This window comes from Hevea brasiliensis, unplaced genomic scaffold (genome assembly GCF_030052815.1).
Source record: "Hevea brasiliensis isolate MT/VB/25A 57/8 unplaced genomic scaffold, ASM3005281v1 Scaf3, whole genome shotgun sequence".
In the NCBI taxonomy this organism is placed as follows: domain Eukaryota; kingdom Viridiplantae; phylum Streptophyta; class Magnoliopsida; order Malpighiales; family Euphorbiaceae; genus Hevea; species Hevea brasiliensis.
Window position 1 is genome coordinate 822,159 of NW_026614806.1, and position 23,499 is coordinate 845,657.

Below are 23,499 nucleotides of genomic sequence, written 5' to 3' on the forward strand. Positions count from 1 at the left end.
CGTGACAATTGAGAGGAGAGGCTGCTGGTTATGTTTTCTTTTCATAACCACACTTAAATAGCTAGGTTAACACATTAAACCCTAGCCACATGTCACCTTTTGATTAGCTCTAGGTTTAAGTGACCCAATCACATTGTGCCAAGTGTCAAACCTATATTTAATCTTGATTTTAATCATCTTACATGATTAAAAAACATTTGGCAAGCTTATGTGTTATGCCATGTGTCACCATCTCATGGTGCCACGTGTCACACTGTGAAATGACCAAAATGCCCCTGTGTCTTAATTTTGAGTTCTTAACCCAAAATAATTATTTTCTTCTTCTAATTAATTTATATCAAATATAAATTAATTAATTAATCTCTATTAATTAATTTCTCATCAATTAAATTCATATTTAAACACTTTAAATATAAATTTAATTTATACTACACATCCAATAATCTAGATTTGGTTTCAAGTCATGCTAGGGACTTTGCAATTTAATTGCAAACTAAATCTATTTAATTAATCAATTAAACTCTTTAATTAATTAATTAAATCATATTTAAATAGGTGATAACTTGTGTATGTGTGTGACTTACTAGGCTCATCACTAATTGGCAATGAGACATGATATTAACTCTTAATATCATCGAACTCTTTCTTACCATAAATGATTTCTCTAAATCATTTTATGAACCTCATAGACCATGGTTAACACCTAGCATAGCATGCCATGGCCACCCAATTAGTAATAAGATTTACCTTAAATGAACCTATAATCATATGTTACCATGCACTAGAATCTCTGCATTACAAAATCCCAACTCAAGCCGAGTCATGGTTTTGTCAAACTCCATTTGCTATGAATATTATGTTCTCTTTTAATTCTAGTTCTTGATTAAAAGATTTTTCTCATCGAAACTCTTTTACGAATAAATCTATCTGTCTGGCAGGAACTTGAAACATCAAGAACAATTAAATGAACATAGGATTTTATCTCTATTTACTTAGAGAGCAGATTCCTTCTTGATCAACACCTACCTCCATATATAACTAGCAGGAGCCAACACATGCCCATATACCCATACATAGTACAAGTATGAAAGCGATCAAACTCAAACTACCTATATACAAGATAACTGTGCTATCTCAGGTCTAAAGATTATATGCACTGATATGATTTATGACAAAACATTGACAAGAGTAAACTCCATGTGCTTGTCATAAGTGTCACTGGTTCGGTCTACTTATCATTTATAAGTGCCTATCAAGTTTGTTATATAGCATGAGACTCACCATTCCATCTTATTTATATCTCATATAAATAACTTGGGAACAAACATGAATACAATCTTTCTGGATAAGTCATGTCCTTATTATGAAGTATCCTCGATTGTGAACCTATTTATGATACTTTGTGCTAGAAATATTGTCACTCATATTCTTAACAACTTAAGAATAATATTTCTAACAAAATATCAATGGACCCTTTCTATTACACATAAATATATTATGTAAACGGAAAAGTGGAAATGCCTTTTATTATTAAAAATATGTACAAGATACATACTAAATGATATGCTCTAGGGCATACTACTAACAAGCTTTTCATTGTTGTCGCAGGTAGACAGACGGACAGGGCAGCAGACTAGGCTGCTAGTGCATTCAGCGAGAGATCATCGGATATATTGAGTATACCACATTTTGCATTTTATACTATAATATATGTTCACTGTATGTATATATTGTTCTTGGTTTTGAGCAGTTGTAAATTAAAATTTTACATTGAAGTTGTAAAATAAATTATGAGTTATTTTGGCTTGTAAAATTTGTACTATATTTCTTTTATCTCAGCCTTTGAAAAATTATTGTGGATTTGAGTTGAAAAACATATTGTGTTGAATTATGTTGGAGTTTGAGATTGAGAAATATATTTGAAGTGCTTTTTACAGGTTTTTTAAGAACTGTTTTGTTTAAAATACAGAAGGCACTCCGCCAAAATTTTTACAGAAATTCATAATAATTCAAATGTGTTAGCTGTTCCCTTAAGTTCAAAAAACTTTTTAACACCTGTAAATAGTGCTCACCACTGTAAAAAGAAGTAAGAAAAGTTTTAAAATCCCTTGTAGTGTATTTAATGGGTTATCAGTAGACGAAGTTGGTAATTCATTAGGTATACTACGGGATCATGTTATGCCTTACAGAGGGGTAGGGTGTGACACACTTCATTTTCTCATCATACACATTCAAATGGTCACTAATTGACCATTACAAGGTTAATGAACCATTACATGAGCAAACCCTAATATTGTTCAAATGTCCAAGTTTTCAAGTTCCATTTATGCATTACACTTGCCTTACACTTGCACTTAAATGTTCAATCACTCATCTCATGTCAAGGGCAGCTCATAAACCCTTTGCTTCAAGAAAATTCATCAAACCCTAACCATCCCTAAGCTGCCAAAATTGTAGGGATGAATATACACAAATTTTATTTTGTTTTTCTTACAATTTCCACTTATCTCATGGCATTAAACATGAATTAAACAAGAAATGGAGGAGATTGGTCACTAAGCTCAATTGATCTCTCTTCCAAGTTCCCAAATCTCTCTTTTTCCTTCTTCTTTTTGCTAGCTAGATGCTGTTTAAGGTGTGAGGAAGAGGTTTTGTGAAGCAAAATTAAAATCTTATGGTGGTTTATCAAGGAATGCTAGTGAGAACTTTTGATCAACAATGGTGGAAGGAGTGACATGAAGGAACACGGCTGAAATGGGAAGAGAATTGTAGAAATTGTGTTTGTTTTTTACTTCATTTTAGTTATATTTATCTCGTTTTAATTGGTTTGTCGATTTCTAATTGGTGGGAAGCTTTTTTATGATGTCATCCTATGTCATAAATCTAATTTAATTCCATTTTCTTTTTCTTTTCTTTTCTACTTAATTTTAATTTAATTTTTAGCAATATTTATTCACATTTTGTGTCATAATAATTATTTACGTAACTAGATAAGTAGGCCAAAAATCGCCTCTGAAGGCAAAATGACCAAAATGCCCTCCGTTTAGCTTAATAGACTAAAATTGTCTGTACCAATTGAAAAAAAATTTTAAGTATTTTCTTGGCATTCTAATGCCATAGGAACCTCAATGACCCTTCTCTGGAGTCCCAAAAATTATTTTATGAATTTTCTCCCGGGTCTAGGGCTCCTAGTTGCGAGAACCGCAACTTTCACTGGATTACCCATCACTAGGGCACCGGCTCTTTTAACTTGGTTGTATTTTATTTCTAAAATTTTTCCTAAATTTTTCTTATTAATATTTGAGTTAATTATGGTTCTTCACTTTAGTTTAAATATTTTTCCGGACGTTCTAGCTGTCTGGACCGACACTGGTCACCGGAACAGTAGAATGTATGGAGTTGCTACAGGGAGAGTGTTACAATTTAAATTCTTCATAAAGGTTATTTTAGTATGTTGTGCACCACTGAGTCATAGTACTCAGCGATGGCTGTTATTGCTATCGCAGATATAGAGACTACAGAAGCAACAGAGTGAACTGCTGAGGATTGTGGAGCCACCTTCCCTGAAGTTCTATCAGGTATATTTTATACCCTGATTGTAATAACTATTTTGATGTATGTAAATGCATGTACAAGTAGAACTGGTCATGAACAGTTGTATAAAGTTTGTAATAATATTAGTTTAGATTTTTCTAATGTAAATTCTAGATTGATGAATGTAAATCATTTTAACTTAAATGAAATATGAATGAAATTATTTTGTTTTAATTTGAATGAAATTACTTAGTATTATTTTTGATGATGTTTGAATTGAAAATTATTGATTTGAATTTTGGAATTTGAGAAATGATGTTGAAATTTGTTGTGGTGGATGTTGAGTTGATGAGATAAATCATTGGAAGTGTTTTTTTTTTTTCAGGTATTTGAAGAACTGTTTTATCAAAATACAGATGGCACTCTGCCGAAATTGTTCTAAAATTTGCGGAAAAATTAAAAGGAACAAAAATTTTAACTAGTTTACAAACACTAATTAAATGTTTTAATACCTATTAGAAAATGCTCACCACTTCTAAAAAGTAAAAAAAAGAATTTGATTTTAAAATCCCTTGTAGGGTACTTAATGAGTTATCGGTAGGTGAAGTTCGATAGTTCATTAGGTATTCTACGGGATCATGTTATGCCTTACAGAGGGGTAAGGTGTGACACATACCATGCCCTAAAATCTCTCTGTTACAAAATCCAAATTCTAGCTAGGGTCATGGTTTATGTTAAACCCTAATTGTGTAGAATCATATGTCCTCGTCTTAATTCCAATTCTTGATTAATAAGACTTTACAATCAAAAACACTTGTATGAATAAGTCTATTTGTCCTAGTTAGAAACTTTATTCATCAAGAACAATTAAAATAGACATAAGATTTTACTCCTATTTACTTAGGGCAATGGATTCTATCTTGACTTAACACCTATCTCCATATATAACTAGTCGGACCCAACACATGTCTGTATACTCATACCCAGTATAAGTATATAAGCGGTATCAAACTCAAACCACATATATGTAAGATAACCATATTATCTTAGGTTAACAGATTATATGCACTATTATGATCCAAATGATAATGTATTGATAAGAGTAAACTCCATGTACATATCATCTTAATGTCTCTGGTTCAACCGACTTATCTTATAAGTACTCACCATGTTTGTTATATGGTATGAAACTCACCATTCTATCTAATTAATATCTCATACTAATCCATGGAAACAAACATACGTGACAGTCTACACGGATAAATCATATCCAATAAAGTATCCTTAACTGTGAACCAAAATTTATAACACTTGTACTAGATTGTTTTGTCACTCATATTCTTAACACCTTAAGAATGAAATTTCTAACAAGCTGCTAAAGAATATTTTCAATTAAATTTAAACAATTTAAATTAAAAGAAAATATATATGTCATTAAAGAAGAATTTATATTTACAAGATACAAATTACTAGTTATGCTCTAGGGCATACTACTCACAATCTCCCACTTACACTAGAGCCAATCATTATAAAATCTAAATCTTCTCAAGATGTTGATCTAATTGGTTTTGTGTCATGGCTTTAGTATGTGGATTAGCTGGATTCTCAACTGAAGTTATTTTGTACATGGCTACATCGTCTCTTCCAACTATCTCTCTAATAATATGATAGCACCTTTCTATGTGTTTGGATTTTTTGTGAGACCTGGGTTCCTTTGCTTGAGCAATAGTATCATTATTGTCACAATAGAGAGGAATTGGTGACACAATTGAAGGAACCACTCCAAGTTCTGTGACAAACTTCTTTATCTGAACAACTTCTTTTGCAACATCAGATACAACAATATACTCGGCCTCTGTAGTGGAATCTATAGTTGTTGTCTGCTTGGAACTTTTTCAGCTGACTACACCTCCATTACAAGTAAACACAAAACCTAAGATAGACTTTTTATCATCCACATCTGATTGGATATCAGAATTTGTAAATCTATCAGGTTTTAAATCACCTCCTCCATATATCAAGATTAAATCCTTAATTCTTCTCAAGTATTTAAGGATTCTCTTGACTGTAGTCCAGTGTTCTAATCCTAGATTGGATTAAAATCTACAAGTCAAACTAACAACATAAGCGATATCCAGCATTAGACTTCCAATTGTGGAAGCATATGAAATTCTTGCCATCTTTTCTCTTTCCTCAGGTGTCTTTGAAGACATTTCGTTGGAAAGATGGATACCATGCCTAATAGGCAATAATCCTTTCTTGGAATCAAGCATGTTGAACCTTTTTAACACCTTTTTTAAGTGTAGACTTTGGGATGAACCTATCATTCTTTTCGATTTATCTTTATAGATTTGAATTCCTAGAATATAGGTTGCTTCCCCTAATTTTTTCATGGAGATAGTATAGACAACTAGATTTTTACAGTTGTTAGCATATTAATATCATTTCCTATTAACAATATGTCATCCACATACAAGGCTAGAAAAGTGGTTGCACTCCCACTAACCTCTTTGTACACATATGGTTCATTTACATTTTTTATAAAACCAAAAGATTTAATGGCTTTATCAAAATGTATGTTCCAACTCCTCAAAGCTTGCTTTAGACCATAAATGGATCTCTTAAGTTTGCATATTTTAGAACCATCCTTGGATTCAAAACCCTTAGGTTGTTCCATGAAAACGTCTTCCTCTATGTATCCATTGAGGAAAGCAGTTTTAACATCCATCTGCCAAATTTCATAATCATAGTATGCAGCTATTGCCAATAAAATCCTAATGGATTTTAGCATGACTGCAAGTGAAAAGATCTCTTCATAGTCGATCCCTTACATTTAACGAAACCCTTTCGCTACTAGCCTTACTTTATAGGTCTCTACCTTTCCATCAGAACCAATTTTTCTCTCAAAAACCCATTTATTCCCTATTAGTACAATACTTTTAGGTAGGTCTATAAGATCCCAAACTTGATTCTTATACATGGAATCCATTTCGAACTTCATGGCATCTATCCATTTTGAAGAATCCATATCTGATATAGCTTCTTCATAAGTCATAGGATCATCACCATGATCAATTTCTTCATGAACAAACAACTCTTATTTATTCTTATGAAGAAATCCATATTTATTCGGAAGATGACATATTCTACTTGATCTTCAAGGAAGTGATGTGGAGACATCATCAATAGGTATAGGCTCGCTAGATGGATCAATATCCATTTTGTTTAGTTATTGATTAGAATTCTTTAATTCCAATTTTATCTTTCTTCCTTTGCCACCTTCTTGAATAAACTCTTTTTCAAGAAAAATAGCATCTCTACTATTTATCTTTGTATTGTAGGAAGATAAAAATGATATCAAAAATTGTCTTTTGGATATCCAACAAATCGTCCCTTTTCTGATTTTTTTTTTCAATTTATTAGTCTTCAGCTTTTTGATATAAGTTGGACAACCCTAAATCTCAACATGTTTAAGACTTGGTTGCCTTCCATACTATATCTTATATGGAGTGGAAGAGATTGATTTTGAAGGGACACGATTTAAAAGATATAAAGTTGTTTCTAAAGCCTATACCCATAAAGAGATTGGAAGGTTAGTATAGTTCATCATACTTCGCACCATATCCAATAGGGTATGATTTCTACTTTCAAAAACACCATTGAACTGTGGCATTCTAGAAGGAGTCAATTAAGAGACAATGCCATGTTCTTTTAGGAACTCATTGAATTCAGTACTTAAGTATTCACCTCCTCGATTTGATATCAGAGTTTTAATACTTTTTCCTATTTGTTTTTCAACTTCAGATTTGAATTCTTTGACTTTTCGAAAGATTCATGCTTGTATTTCATTAAATACAAATATCCATACTAGGATATATCATCTGTAAAAGTAATGAAGTAGGAAAAACCTCCTCTTGCCATTTCTTTAAATGGACCACATATATCACTATGTACTAGCTTCAAAACTTCTTTAGCTCTTATTCTTTATCCAACAAAAGGTGATCTAGTAATTTTGCCTTGAAGATTAAATTCACAACCTGGAGTAGGTTCAGAACCTAATGTAGATAAAATCTCCATCTTTTCTAACTTTGTAATTCTATCTTCAGTAATATGGCCTAATCTTAAGTGCCAAAGTTATCTTGGACTTGATTTGGTTTCAATGATTGCAATAAACTCAATTTGATTGCTTAGAGTTGTTTTGTTATTATTATCAAAATAATAAAGACCATCTTATAAATAACCCATATGAACAAGTTTATTTCCAAAATAAATATTGCAAACATCATCTATGAAATGAAATTCATATCCATTTCTAGTTAAATAAGATACAGAAATGATGTTTTTAAAAGCATCAGGTATATATAAAATGTGATCCAAAAATAAAACATGTTCTTTTAGATACATAGATTTAGACCTTATGGCTAATGCTGCAACACTTGCTCCATTGCCAATTCGAAGTCTAACATCTTGTGCCTCTAAGCTTTCACTGCTTGCTAGTGTTAGTAGCATGCCCTAGAGCATATCATTTAGTATGTATCTTGTACATATTTTTAATAATAAAAGGCATTTCCACTTTTCCGTTTACATAATATATTTATGTGTAATAGAAAAGGTCCATTGATATTTTGTTAGAAATATTATTCTTAAGTTGTTAAGAATATGAGTGACAATATTTCTAGCACAAAGTATCATAAATAGGTTCACAATCGAGGATACTTCATAATAAGGACATGACTTATCCAGAAAGATTGTATTCATGTTTGTTCCCAAGTTATTTATATGAGATATAAATAAGATGGAATGGTGAGTCTCATGCCATATAACAAACTTGATAGGCACTTATAAATGATAAGTAGGCGAACCGGTGACACTTATGACAAGCACAAGGAGTTTACTCTTGTCAATGTTTTGTCATAAATCATATCGGTGCATATAATCTTTAGACTGAGATATACAGCTTATCTTGTATATAGGTAGTTTGAGTTTGATCTGCTTTCATACTTGTACTATGTATGGGTATATGGGCATGTGTTGGCTCGCTAGTTATATATGGAGGTAGGTGTTGATCAAGAAGGAATCTGTTCCTCTAAGTACAGAGAGATAAACTCGTATGTTCATTTAATTGTTCTTGGTGTTTCAAGTTCCTGGCCAGACAGATAGATTTATTGAGAAAGAGTTTCTGATGAGAAAAATCTTTTAATCAAGAACTGGAATTAAAAGAGAACATAATATTCATAGCAAATGGAGTTTGACATAAACCATGACTCCAGCTTGAGTTGGGATTTTGTAACAGAGAGATTCTAGTGCATGGTAACATATGATTATAGGTTCATTTAAGGTAAATCTTATTACTAATTGGGTGGCCATGGCATGCTATGCTAGGTGTTAACCATGGTCTATGAGGTTCATAAAATGATTTAGAGAAATCATTTATGGTAAGAAAGAGTTCTGATGATATTAAGAGTTGATATCATGTCTCATTGCCAATTAGTGATGAGCCTAGTAAGTCACACTTATCACCTATTTAAATATGATTTAATTAATTAATTAAAGAGTTTAATTGATTAATTAAATAGATTTGGTTTGCAATTAAATTGCAAAGTCCCTAGCATGACTTGAAACCAAATCTAGATTATTGGATGTGTAGTATAAATTAAATTTATATTTAAAGTGTTTAAATATGAATTTAATTGATGAGAAATTAATTAATAGAGATTAATTAATTAATTTATATTTGATATAAATTAATTAGAAGAAGAAAATAATTATTTTGGGTTAAGAACTCAAAATTAAGACACGGGGGCATTTTGGTCATTTCACGATTGTGACACGTGGCACCATGAGATGGTGACACATGGCATAACACATAAGCTTGCCAAATGTTTTTAATCATGTAAGATGATTAAAATCAAGATTAAATATAGGTTTGACACTTGGCACAATGTGATTGGGTCACTTAAACCTAGAGCTAATCAAAAGGTGACATGTGGCTAGGGTTTAATGTGTTAACCTAGCTATTTAAGTGTGGTTATGAAAAGAAAACATAACCAGCAGCCTCTCCTCTCAATTGTCACGCCACTTTGAGCCTCTCCAGCTATTTCTCTTCATCTCTCATCAATTCAAAGAGATTAGCCATCAATCTCTTGAATTAAGAACACTAGAAATTGTTTCTAGTGTCCTGTTTACATCTCTAATCTCTTAAAAGGCAGAACTTGAATTTCTAATTAATAGAAAAGGCTTTAGAAGCTGTTCAAGGGCTGCCATATGTGTTCTTGGTGTGGACAAGCTAGAGGGACAACATCTGGCGTCCTGAAGACGAATCTCAAAGGCACAGACACGCTGCAGCACATCAAGAGGTTAGTGTAATCGTTCTTGATTTAATATAGGGTTCTAAAATTAATCTGATTAATTTTAAAATCTTAAATGGCAAATACAGATCCAAAAACATATTAAAAGAGTTTTAATATGTTGTTTATCATTGAAATCAAATAGATAAAAATAAATCTTGCATGGTGCATGTCACCCTAGGTGAAAATTTTTTAATTCAATGGTATAATCTTGTGTTTTGCACGCTTCTGTTCCTTCAATTGGTATCAGAGCCACTATATTTGCCATTTAAATTGTTGATTATATAATTTAATTGTGTGTTTGATCATGAGATCAAGAGATTCATTGCTGGTTGGATCATGAGGTGTGGCGTCACACATGGTGAAGCCACCATTGGTGGCGGCAACAATGGTTCCTTGGGTGGTTCAAGGTTTGGCTTTTAATTTTGCAATTGTTGTATGATCTAAGGCCTATTCTTTGACTAATTAAAGTGTTTAATTAGTTGTTTTAATCACACAATTAAATTATGATTCAAATCAGAATTTTAAAAATTATTTGAATGTGATTCAAATCTGAATTTTAAAAGTTGATTGAATGTGATTCAAATCTGAATTTTTAAAGTTGTTTGAATCATACTTAAATCTGATTTTTTAAAATTGATTCAATAAAATTCAGATCTGATTTTTTAAAAAATATTTGAATGTGATTCAAATCTGATTTTTTAAAAAATGTTTGAATGTGATTCAAATCTGAATTTTTAAATTTGTTTGAATGAGATTCAAATCTGAATTTTTAAATTTATTTGAATCATATTCAAATCTGGATTTTTAAGTTGAATATGAGATATTCAATTTAATTTAAGTTTGTATATTTTATTTAATTGTTAAATAGTGATATGCATGATGGATGATCATGGACTATAAAAGACCAATGTAATTGGATTTATTTCTTTTATGTTTCTTTGGGATTGTAAATTAATTAATTTATTTTAATTTATTTTGGGCATGTATTATTAAGTTTGTAATATTTTTGGGTTGTAATTCATTTATTTAAGTTCTTGTAAATTCGCCTTGGTATGCCAAGGATTACTATGTAATATTGGATTGCAAGAAGTTCAAGGAGGTCAAGAGCATTGGTGGGACGGTGGGAGAATTCAATATCAAGTGTTGATTATGTACTCCTTCACAACTCTTGTAAAATGAATGAATGAAATGCACCTAGGAATGCCCGATTCAATTCTTGGTGGCTCGATTGAATCCCTTAGAAAGTCCATGATCATACCATATTTCGCTTATCCATGAATGCATGAGATGTATGGGAATGTATGCAATTATATGATATATGCATGCTAAATGGATAATGTGCAAAGTGAGACCTTAATAGTAATTAGGATGGCTATAAAATCTTCCAAACAAATGATTAAGTTGGAAATGCTATAATTAAAGTAATTATAACATAAGCCCTCCATTGGGGCAATTATTTTAAGAAATTTTAAATAGTTTCATGAGATGCAATTAATTTAAGAGATTTTCTTAAGAATAATTGTTAAGCATGAGATGTTGTAAATATGTAAATGGTTTGGTGGCCAATATTGGATGTACCTGAGGACATTAAAATTATTTGCATAATTATCGCTCAATGGGATCAACTTAACTAATGCACGATAAGTCAATAATGGATGCACCTGAGATTTTGAGCATTAGGGGCTAGGTAAAGGATTGAACCTCACATGAGATGTGATGGGCAAGGAGTTGCTCACTTATAGTTTATTGTAATTCCAATAATGGATGTACCTGAGGATGATCAATAGAATTATAAGAATTCAATCACCCACTAGAAATCCATCCAACTAGGATTTCCGTTTTCTACTTTGGAAGTGTAGGATTCGCTAAGTTAGTGGGAGGACCAATTTGATTAAAAGACCATAATCATTTTGGTTAATTACATGATACATTTACTAATTAATCAAGTTATTTTCTGCGATTAATTTTCGATAAAAATGAGCACAAAACAACCACCACCATCCAATATCCTTGCAAGCATACTTGATCACAACAGTTGACAGGACCTAATCATGCGATTGGCTAAGAAATTTGAAACTTGTCTGAACCTTGAACATATAGGATATGTTCTAGATTCAAATGTTCTGGTCCCTTACCTCCAGAGGCCACACAAGAGGAACATGAAACTTTGGACAAGTGGAAGGAGCATGATATGAGAGCTAAGTGTTACATGCTTGCTTCTATGAGTAATGAGTTCTGAAGCAACATGAGAACATGCAGTGCAGTGAGATCCTCCTTCACCTACAAGAGTTGTATGGTGAGCACAGCAGGAATGCTAGGTATGAGATATCTAGACAGTTATTCCGTATGAGGATGTCCGAGGGAGAATGTTGGGGATCATGTCCACAAGATGATTCGGTGATTGAGCAGTTGGAACATCTTGACTTCAACATGGATTTCCAACTACAAACGGATTAGATCCTTGATCCTTCCTGAGTCTTTTGGGAATTTTGTGACAAATTTCCATATGACTAAACAGAATGCACCTTAGCTAAATTACTCAACATGTCGATTATTGCCCAAAAGAATATGCGGGCAATAAAGGAAAAGAGGTAGCTTTGGTTGCATCTTCTTCCTTGGAAAGTCCAACAAGAAGGGCAATAAGAAAAAGAAACCTCAGTTCTGGTCCTTCTAAGAAAATAGCTAAATAGAAAAGGAAGACTAAAGTCGATGGAGGCAAGGAAAGTGTTTCCACCGCCAAAAGGATAGGCACCTTTGGAAAAGGCGCCAGAGTATCTTGCTTCTCCGAAGGACAAGAAGGATACACCTTCGGAAGGTATGTCCATATCTTGTTATTTAGATTCTGATGATACTTATAGTTCATCTACAGCTTGGGTTTTAGATACTGGTGCCAGTTGTCACATTTCTAATGATATGCGTGAACTAGCAAACGATGGCGACTTGCGTTCTCAAGATATTAGAGTCCGGATTGGCAATGGCTCAACCGTTGAAGCTTTAGCCATAGGATCTAAATCTTTTACATGTTTGGACATGTTTTGTGTTTGGATAATATTTTATATGTACTGATGCTTTTAAGAACATCATTTCTATATCTAGTTTGACTAGAAATGGCTATGAATTTTAGTTCAGATGATGTTTGCAATATTTATTTTGGAAATAAATATGTTGGTTCGGTTATATGAATGATGGTCTTTATTATTTGGATAATAATGACAAACACAAATTGAATGCAAGTGATCTAAAAGAATACAATGCCATGGTGAAAACCAACTCAAGTTCAAAATATATTTGGCACTTAAGGTTATGTCATGTTGCAGAAGATAGGATTGCAAAATTGGAGAAAATGGGGATTCTATCCTCATTGGGCTCTGAGCTTACTCCAACTTGTGAATCTTGCCTTCAAGGCAAAATGACTAGATCACCCTTTGTTGGACAAGGGCTAAGAGCTGAAAATATTTTGGAACTAATACATAGTGATGTATGTGGTCCGTTTAAAGAAATGGCTAGAGGGGGCTTTCATTATTTTATTACCTTTATTGATGATAAATCAAGGTTTGGGTATTTGTATTTGATGAAATACAAACATGAATCCTTTGAAAAGTTTAAGGAATTTAAATCTGAAGTAGAAAATCAAACAGGAAAAAGTATTAAAGCTCTTCGATCAGATCGTGGAGGTGAATATTTGAGTACTGAATTTGATGAATACTTGAGAGAGCATGGCATTGTTTCTAAGCTGACTCCTCTAGGAACGCCACTGCTGAATGGTGTATCTGAAAGGAGAAATCGTACCCTATTCGATATGGTACGTAGTATGATGAGCTATACTGATATGCCAATCTCCTTTTGGGGATTTGCATTAGAATCAGCTTTCTATATTCTGAATAGGATTCCATCAAAATCAGTTTCTTCCACACCTTATGAGATATGGTATGGAAGAAAACCAAGTCTTAAGCATGTTAAGATTTGGGGTTGTCCAGCTTATATCAAAAGTCAACACCGATAAATTGGAGACCATATCGTAAAGAGGTCGATTTGTTGGATATCCAAAAGATAGTTGTGGATATTATTTTTATTTGCCTACTTCACCAAAGGTTGTGATAAGTAGAGATGCCACATTTCTTGAACAACAGTTTGTTCAAGAAGGAGGCAAAGGAAGGCAAATAGAGTTAGAATTGGAGAATTCGACCAACCAATGCATCGATGGATATAGATCATCTAGTCAACCTATACCCATTGATGAAACATCTACACTGTTCCTCGTAGAACAACCAGGTATCTCACCCACGGTGAGATATGGTTTTCTTCATGAAGAAGAACAAGAGTTGTCCACTCATGAAGAAGTAGATCATGGAGATGATCCACTTACCTATGAAGAAGCTATATCGGATATAGACTCTTCAAAATGGATTGATGCTATGAAATCCGAGATTGATTCCATGTATAAGGATCAAGCTTGGGATCTTGTTGACCCACACAAGGTATTGTACCTATAGGGAACAAATGGGTTTTCAAGAAGAAAATTGGTTACGATGGAAAGGTAGAGACCTATAAGGCAAGGCTAGTAGCGAAAGGGTTTTGCCAAAGGCAAGGAATAGACTATGAGGAGACTTTCTACTTTGTTGCCATGCTTAAATCAATTAAGATTTTATTAGCAATAGTGCATACTATGATTATGAGATTTGGCGGATGGATGTCAAAATGCTTTTCTCAATGGATACATTGAAAAAAACATTTTCATGGAACAACCTAAGGGATTTGAATCCCAAGATGGTTCCAAGGTATGCAAGCTAAAGCGATCCATTTATGGGTTGAAACAAGCTTCGAGGAGTTGGAACATCCGTTTTAATGAAGCCATTAAATCTTTTGGTTTTATCAAAAATGAGGATGAGCCATGTGTATATAAGAAGGTTAGTGACAAGCTATCACTTTCCTTGTCTTATATGTAGATGACATACGTTGATGGGTAATGATACGTATGTTGACGACTATAAAGGTATGGTTGTCAAATACATTCTCCATGAAAGACTTAGAGGAGGCAACCTATATTCTTGGGATTCGCATCTATAGAGATAGAGCGAAAAGAATAATTGGTTTATCCCAAAGTCTATACTTGGAAAAGGTGTTAAAGAGGTTTAACATGCTTGATTCCAAGAGAGGATTGTTACCAAGTGAGACATGGTATCCACCTTTCTAAAGAGATGTCTCCAAAGACACCAAGAAAGAGATAAGATGGCCAGGATTCCATATGCTTCGCTATTGGAAGTTTAATGTATGCAATGTTGTGTACTAGGCCTGGATATCGCATATGTCGTTAGTTTGACTAGCGTATCAATCCAATCCGTGTTTGGAACATCGATAGTCACAAGAATATCCTTAAGTACTTGAGAAGAACTAAGGATTTATTCTTGATTTATGGAGATGGAGACTTGCAATTGGATGGTTATACCGATTCGATTTCCAATCGATATCGATGATAGAAAGTCTACCGGATATGTGTTCATTTGTAATGGAGGTGCGATCTTGGAAGAGTTCCAAACAGAGCACGATCGCAGATTCCACTCATCGAGGTCGAGTATATTGTCGCATCGGATGTTGCAAAAGAAGTCTTTGGATAAAGAAGTTCGTGACAGAACTTACATTAGTTCCTTCCCTTGAGTCGCCAGTTCCATTACATCGTGACAACAATGGAGCGATCATACAGCTAAGGAACCAAGTTCTCACCGTAAATCCAAACACATAGAAAGGCGCTACCACATTATCGTGAGAAATAGTTGGGCGATGTAGCCATGCAGAAAATAGCATCACTGAAAATCCACTGATCCATTCACTAAGCCTATGTCACGACTCGCTTAGACCGACATCTTGAGAAGATAGGTCTAAGATATTGTAATGAATGGCTCTAGTGCAAGTGGGAGATTGTTAGTAGTATGCCCTAGAGCATATCATTTAGTATGTATCTTGTACATATTTTTAATAATAAAAGGCATTTCCACTTTTCCGTTTACATAATATATTTATGTGTAATAGAAAAGGTCCATTGATATTTTGTTAGAAATATTATTCTTAAGTTGTTAAGAATATGAGTGATAATATTTCTAGCACAAAGTATCATAAATAGGTTCACAATCGAGGATACTTCATAATAAGGACATGACTTATCCAGAAAGATTGTATTCATGTTTGTTCCCAAGTTATTTATATGAGATATAAATAAGATGGAATGGTGAGTCTCATGCCATATAACAAACTTGATAAGCACTTATAAATGATAAGTAGGTCGAACTAGTGACACTTATGACAAGCACATGGAGTTTACTCTTGTCAATGTTTTGTCATAAATCATATCATGCATATAATCTTTAGACACGAGATAGCAGCTTATCTTGTATATAGGTAGTTTGAGTTTGATCGTTTTCATACTTGTACTATGTATGGGTATATGGGCATGTGTTGGCTCTGCTAGTTATATATGGAGGTAGGTGTTGATCAAGAAGGAATCTTCCTCTAAGTAAATAGAGATAAAATCCTATGTTCATTTAATTGTTCTTGATGTTTCAAGTTCTGGCCAGACAGATAGATTTATTCGAAAAGAGTTTCGATGAGAAAATCTTTTAATCAAGAACTGGAATTAAAAGAGAACATAATATTCATAGCAAATGGAGTTTGACATAAACCATGACTCAGCTTGAGTTGGGATTTTGTAATGTAGAGAGATTCTAGTGCATGGTAACATATGATTATAGGTTCATTTAAGGTAAATCTTATTACTAATTGGGTGGCCATGGCATGCTATGCTAGGTGTTAACCATGGTCTATGAGGTTCATAAAATGATTTAGAGAAATCATTTATGGTAAGAAAGAGTTCTGATGATATTAAGAGTTGATATCATGTCTCATTGCCAATTAGTGATGAGCCTAGTAAGTCACACTTATCACCTATTTAAATATGATTTAATTAATTAATTAAAGAGTTTAATTGATTAATTAAATAGATTTGGTTTGCAATTAAATTGCAAAGTCCCTAGCATGACTTGAAACCAAATCTAGATTATTGGATGTGTAGTATAAATTAAATTTATATTTAAAGTGTTTAAATATGAATTTAATTGATGAGAAATTAATTAATAGAGATTAATTAATTAATTTATATTTGATATAAATTAATTAGAAGAAGAAAATAATTATTTTGGGTTAAGAACTCAAAATTAAGACACAGGGGCATTTTGGTCATTTCACAGTGTGACACGTGGCACCATGAGATGGTGACACATGGCATAACACATAAGCTTGCCAAATGTTTTTAATCATGTAAGATGATTAAAATCAAGATTAAATATAGGTTTGACACTTGGCACAATGTGATTGGGTCACTTAAACCTAGAGCTAATCAAAAGGTGACATGTGGCTAGGGTTTAATGTGTTAACCTAGCTATTTAAGTGTGGTTATGAAAAGAAAACATAACCAGCAGCCTCTCCTCTCAATTGTCACGCCACTTTGAGCCTCTCCAGCTATTTCTCTTCATCTCTCATCAATTCAAAGAGATTAGCCATCAATCTCTTGAATTAAGAACACTAGAAATTGTTTCTAGTGTCCTGCTTTACATCTCTAATCTCTTAAAAGGCGTAACTTGAATTTCTAATTAATAGAAAAGGCTTTAGAAGCTGTTCAAGGGCTGCCATAGGTGTTCTTGGTGTGGACAAGCTAGAGGGACAACATCCGTGTCCTCAAGACGATCTCAAAGGCGCAGACGCCGCAAAGACATCAAGAGGTTAGTGTAATCGTTCTTGATTTAATCTAGGGTTCTAAAATTAATCTAATTAATTTTAAAATCTTAAATGGCAAATACAGATCCAAAAACATATTAAAAGAGTTTTAATATGTTGTTTATCATTGAAATCAAATAGATAAAAATAAATCTTGCATGGTGCATGTCACCCTAGGTGAAAATTTTTGAATTCAATGGTATAATCTTGTGTTTTGCACGCTTCCGTTCCTTCAGCTAGTTCTTGCATATTAAAAACATATGTGAGAACTTGCACCAATATCTAAAACTCAAGCTATATATAAACTATAAGCATTATCAGTACCTAAATAACAAGATATGGACATAACTTTAGAAGGTTTGTCCTTCTTATTGTTTAGATACGCCAAATACTCAGGGTAATTTCTTTTCCAATGCCCTTCTTTTTGACAATGGAAATATTTTCCCTTATTTGCAACAGCTTTAGTCTTTTTTTTTTCTTCTTAGATTGATTTTTGGCTATTCTTCCAGAAAGACCCAGGGTAGAAGTTTTCTTCCTTTTGTTGCCTTTCTTATTCTTGGACTTTCTAGAAAAAAGAAGAAGTAACTAAAGCAACTTCCTTCCCCTTACTGCCAGGTATATTATTTTTGTGAAATTACCAGCAAATTTAATAACCCAGCAAGTGTGCATTCAATCTTAGTGATATGGAAGTTTGTGATAAATGATCCAAATGACTCAGGAAGGGATTGTAAGATCAAATCTATTTGAAGTAAGAAGTCCATTGAAAACTCAAGAGCCTCAAGCTGCTCAATAAACCTTATCATCTTGTGTACATGGGCTGCTATATCCATCCCTTTTGTCATCTTCATCCTAAATAGCTGCTTAGATATCTCATATATAGCATTCCTGCTATGTTCACCATATAACTCTTGTAAGTGATCTAGGATTTTAGATGATGTATGCATCTTTTCATGTTGCTTCTACAACTCATTAGTCATAAAAGCAAGCATGTAACACTTTGATACAATATCATCCTCCTTCCATTTAGCAAAAGTATCATGTTCCTCTTGAGAAGCCCCTTTAGGCAAGGGACCAGGAACTTTTGATTCCAGAATGTATCCAATACGTTTTAAATTCAATACAATCTTTAGATTTCTCAACCAATCTAAGAAGTTAGGCCCAGTTAACCTATTGTTATCGAGTATGCCAGTAAGAACGTTAGAGGGTTTTGATGTCATTTTATTATAATTAACTGTAAAAAAATAAAAAGATTCTAATTAGTATATTGTATCAAGCAATTAACCAAAATGATCATAGTCTTTTAATCAAATTGGTCCTCTCACTAATTTAACGAATCCTACAATTTTATAGTAGGAAATAAAAATCCTAGTTGGAACAGATTTCAAGTGGGTGATTGAATTCTTGTAAATTGTTAATCATCCTCAAGTACATCTATTCTTGGATTCATAACATTTTATAAGTGAGTAACACTTTACTCTTCACATCTCATGTGAGGTTTAATCAATTATTTAGCTCATAATGCTCAAAATCTCAGGTACATCCATTCTTAGTTTATCTTGAAGGAGCGAAAGCATGAAAAACATAAGTTTAGATCATTGAATTGAAAATTTTTCTTCTATGGTGTCATGCATCATGCAAGATTCATTGTTTATCTATTTGATTTCAATGTTAAACAGCATATTAAAACTCTTTTAATATGTTTTTGGATCTACATTTTCCATTTAAGATTTTAGAATTAACAGATTAATTCATTAGAACCCTAGATTAAATCAAGAACAAGTGCACTAACCTTTTGATGTACTATAGTTGTGTTTGGTACCTTTGGGATGCACCTAGGACACTAGATGTTGTCCCTCTAGCTTGTCCACACCAAGATCACCAATGGCAGCCCCTTGAACAGCTTCTCAAGCCTTTCCAATTAATTAGAAATTCAGGTTTTCCCTTTAGAAAGATTATAGATGTATATTGGAAACTAGAAACGATTTCTAGCAATTTTAACTCAAGAGAATGTTGACAATTCTCTTTGAATTGATGAGAGATGAAAAAGAAGAGAAGAAGAACAAGGCAAGGGTGGCGGCACAAAAGAAAGAATGGCATATTGTTATTTTTCTTTTTCATCCTTTCCCTTATATAGCTAGGTCACCACTTTAAACCCTTGCCACTTGTCACCTTCTGATTGGCTCTTAGTTTAATTGACCCAATCACATTGTGCCAAGTGTCAACCTTAGATTTAATCTTGACTTTGATCATCTTACATGATTAAAAGACAATTGGCAAGCTAATGTGTAGTGCCATGTGTCACCATCTCATGGTGCCACATGTCACCCTGTGAAATGACCAAAATACCCTTATGTCTTAATTTTGAGTTCTCAACCCAAAATAATTTTTTTTTTCTTTTCTTCTAATCAATTTATATCAAATATAAATTAATTAATTAATCTCTATTAATTAATTTCTCATAATTAAATTCATATTTAAACACTTTAAATTTTAACTTATACTATAATCTAATAACCTAGATTTGGTTTCAAGCCATGCTAGGGACTTTGCAATCTAATTGCAAACCAAACCTATTTAATTAATCAATTAAACTCTTTAACTAAATAATTAAATCACATTTAACTTGGTGATTACTTGTGTATGTGTGTGACTCACTAGGCTCATCACTAATTGGCAATGAGATATGATATCAACTCTTAATATCATCGAAACTCTTTCTTACCATAAATGATTTTTCTAAATCATTTTATGCACCTCATAGACCATGGTTAACACCTAGCATAGCATGCCATGGCCATCCAATCAGTAATAAGGAATACCTTAAATGAACATATAATCATATGTTACCATGCACTAGAATCTCTCTATTACAAAATCCCAATTTGAGTTGGAGTCATTGTTTATGTCAAACCCCATTTGTTATGAATATTATGTTCTCTTTTAATTCTAGTTCTTGATTAAAAGATTTTCTCATCAGAAACTCTTTTCTGATTAAATCTATCTATCCTAGCCAGGAACTTGAAACATTAAGAACAATTAAATGAACATAGGATTTTATCCCTATTTACTTAGGGTAACAGATTCCATCTTGATCAACACCTACCTCCATATATAACTAGTAGGAGCCAACAAATGCCCATATACCCATACATAGTACAAGTATGAAAGCAGTATCAAACTTAAACCACCTATATACAAGACAATTGTGTTATCTCAAATCTAAAGATTATATGCATTGATATGATTTATGACAATGCATTGACAAGAGTAAACTCCATGTGCTTGTCATATATGTCACTGGTTTGGCCTACTTATCATGCATAAGTGCCTATCATGTAACACCCTTATGTTCGGTAGTGCGTTCTACTGTTTCAATGACCAATGTTGTCCAAACAGCTAGGATGCCTAGAACTACACTTAAATATTGATGAGGAGACATAAAATAATGAAATACAAGAAAAGAAAATACAAGAAAAATAAAGGAAAAATAATAGCAATGAAATGTAACCAAGTTAAACGAGCCGAGAACCCTAGCAATGGGTGATCGCACCGGGAAGTTGCGGTGAGGACGGTTGACTAGTCTTGGACTGCGGGGAACCCTGAAAAATATTTTTTAGACTTAAATAAACATCTATTGAAGTATAAATGTCATTAGAAATATCAAAGAAAAATTAATTAATTAGTACAAAGAAAAACGAGAAATCGAGAAAATGACAAAACTCGGTGTCATCGAAAAATTGGGAATGCAACCCGAATAGGGGTATTGTGGTCAATTGACACCCCGAGTTGCCTTTTGACCTAAATGTCCATTAAAAATAAATGATATTTCACTTAGGAAATGCCATAAAAATTAGAAGTCAATTACATAGAATAAATGAAGGAAATCTAAGGGATGTAATTGAAATTAACTAAAGTTGATTATTATAATGCTTAGGATGATTAGTGGAGCACTATGGGATTAAATAAACCTTTAAGTGGACAGATGTAAAAGGTATTTGGGACAGAAGATGAATTCATCTTCAACCTCTCAAAACAATGGCCGAATGGAACTCCATGGAAACTCTATGGCCGAAACATGAACTGTCACACCCTACCCCTCTGTCAGGCATAACATGATCCCGTAGTATACCTAATGAATTACTAACTCCGTCGACTGATAACCCATTAAATATACTAAAAGGGATTTTAAAAACTTTTCTTACTTCTTTTATAGTGGTGAGCACTATTTACAGGTGTTAAAAACCTTTTTGATCTGAAGTGATAGAACTAACACATTTGAATTATTTGGAATTTCTGTAAAAATTTTGGCAGAATGCCATCTGTATTTTGGATAAAACAGTTCTTCAGAAAACTTGTAAAAAGCACTTCAATTATTTTCCAAATCTCAACTCCAACATTTTTCTCAATACAACATATTTCTCAACTCAAGTCCACAGTGATTTTTCAAAAGCTGAGATATAGGAAATATAATACAATTTTTACAAGTCAAAATAACTCATAATTATTTTACAACCTCAAGTTACAATTTAAATTTACAACTGCTCAAACCAAAACAATATGTACATACAGTGGTCATACATTACAGTACAAAATGCAAAAAGTGGTATACTCGTTATACCCAAAAATCTCTCATTGGAGGTACTAGCACTCTAGTCTACTACCCCGCCTGCTTCATCTACTGCGACAAAGAATAAAGCTATCTCTGAGACAATGTCTCAGTAGTGCACAACATTAACCAAATACAACTTTAAATCACAATTCATAAACCATATAAATAGTGGATACATAAAACCATAGTTAAATTCAAGACAATGAATGTCATAAGGAATTTAAACTCCAATTCACAATTTATCAAAATTCATAATAACACAATTTAGTCAAATAATTTAAGAATACCGTATTGCCAATTCATACACAATTTGATCAAAATACTTAATAACACAGTGTTGCCAATCAATATCACAATTTAAGCCAGGACACAATTTTTTCCACACATGCCGTGTTGTACACCACGACAAGACATACTCACCCCAATAATCGAAATCAATGAGGGAGGAAGCTAGCTATATAATGAGTACTCATCCATACTCACCTCAGACTGGGAAGTCAAAGAGGGAGGAACATAATCATACTCACCCCAGACTGATAAGTCAAAGAGGGAGGAATAATCACACTCACCCCATTAATGGAGGAGGAACATAGTAACAGTGTCATGCCAATTGTGAATCAAAACAATTCCAAACATTTTATTCAAATGATCCGAAGAATCCAATAAATTTCCAAAGTTATAATTTCATTCACAAAATGGCAACACAATTCGTAATTCACTTCAATTTCCACAAAAACCATTTACAGTGCTTTTCAATCAATAAGTATCCATCAAATACCATTCAAACAGTTTCTCACAGTTTCAAATCATTTATAATGCTTTTCAAGCAATAAATATCCATTCAAGTACATTTCCACAATTTAAAACAATAACATACAAATAGTCAATAATTATTTCAATTGAAAATAATTCAAAAGAAATAGTTGTTGTGCACAAACCTCTAATATTTGTCTCCTGGTCTGGACTCAGTGTTTCCTTCCCTTTTCCTGAGTCTTTGGTAACTGAGAAACACAATTTGAAGTGTTTCAGTGCTAAATTAATTTGTCTCTAACGATAATGTTCGATAAGTAATTCACTGAAAGCTATTATTTGCTTAATCACCTAATATACCGACCCTCGATGCGTTCTAGGTAAATTAGGTTTTAGTGTCATTAATATGTCACATTCGATAGGGTTTTAGGTTGGTACGTTTTACCAAACTCATTTCCTCGTTTAGTGCATTTTAATGCAACTTGCTAGATT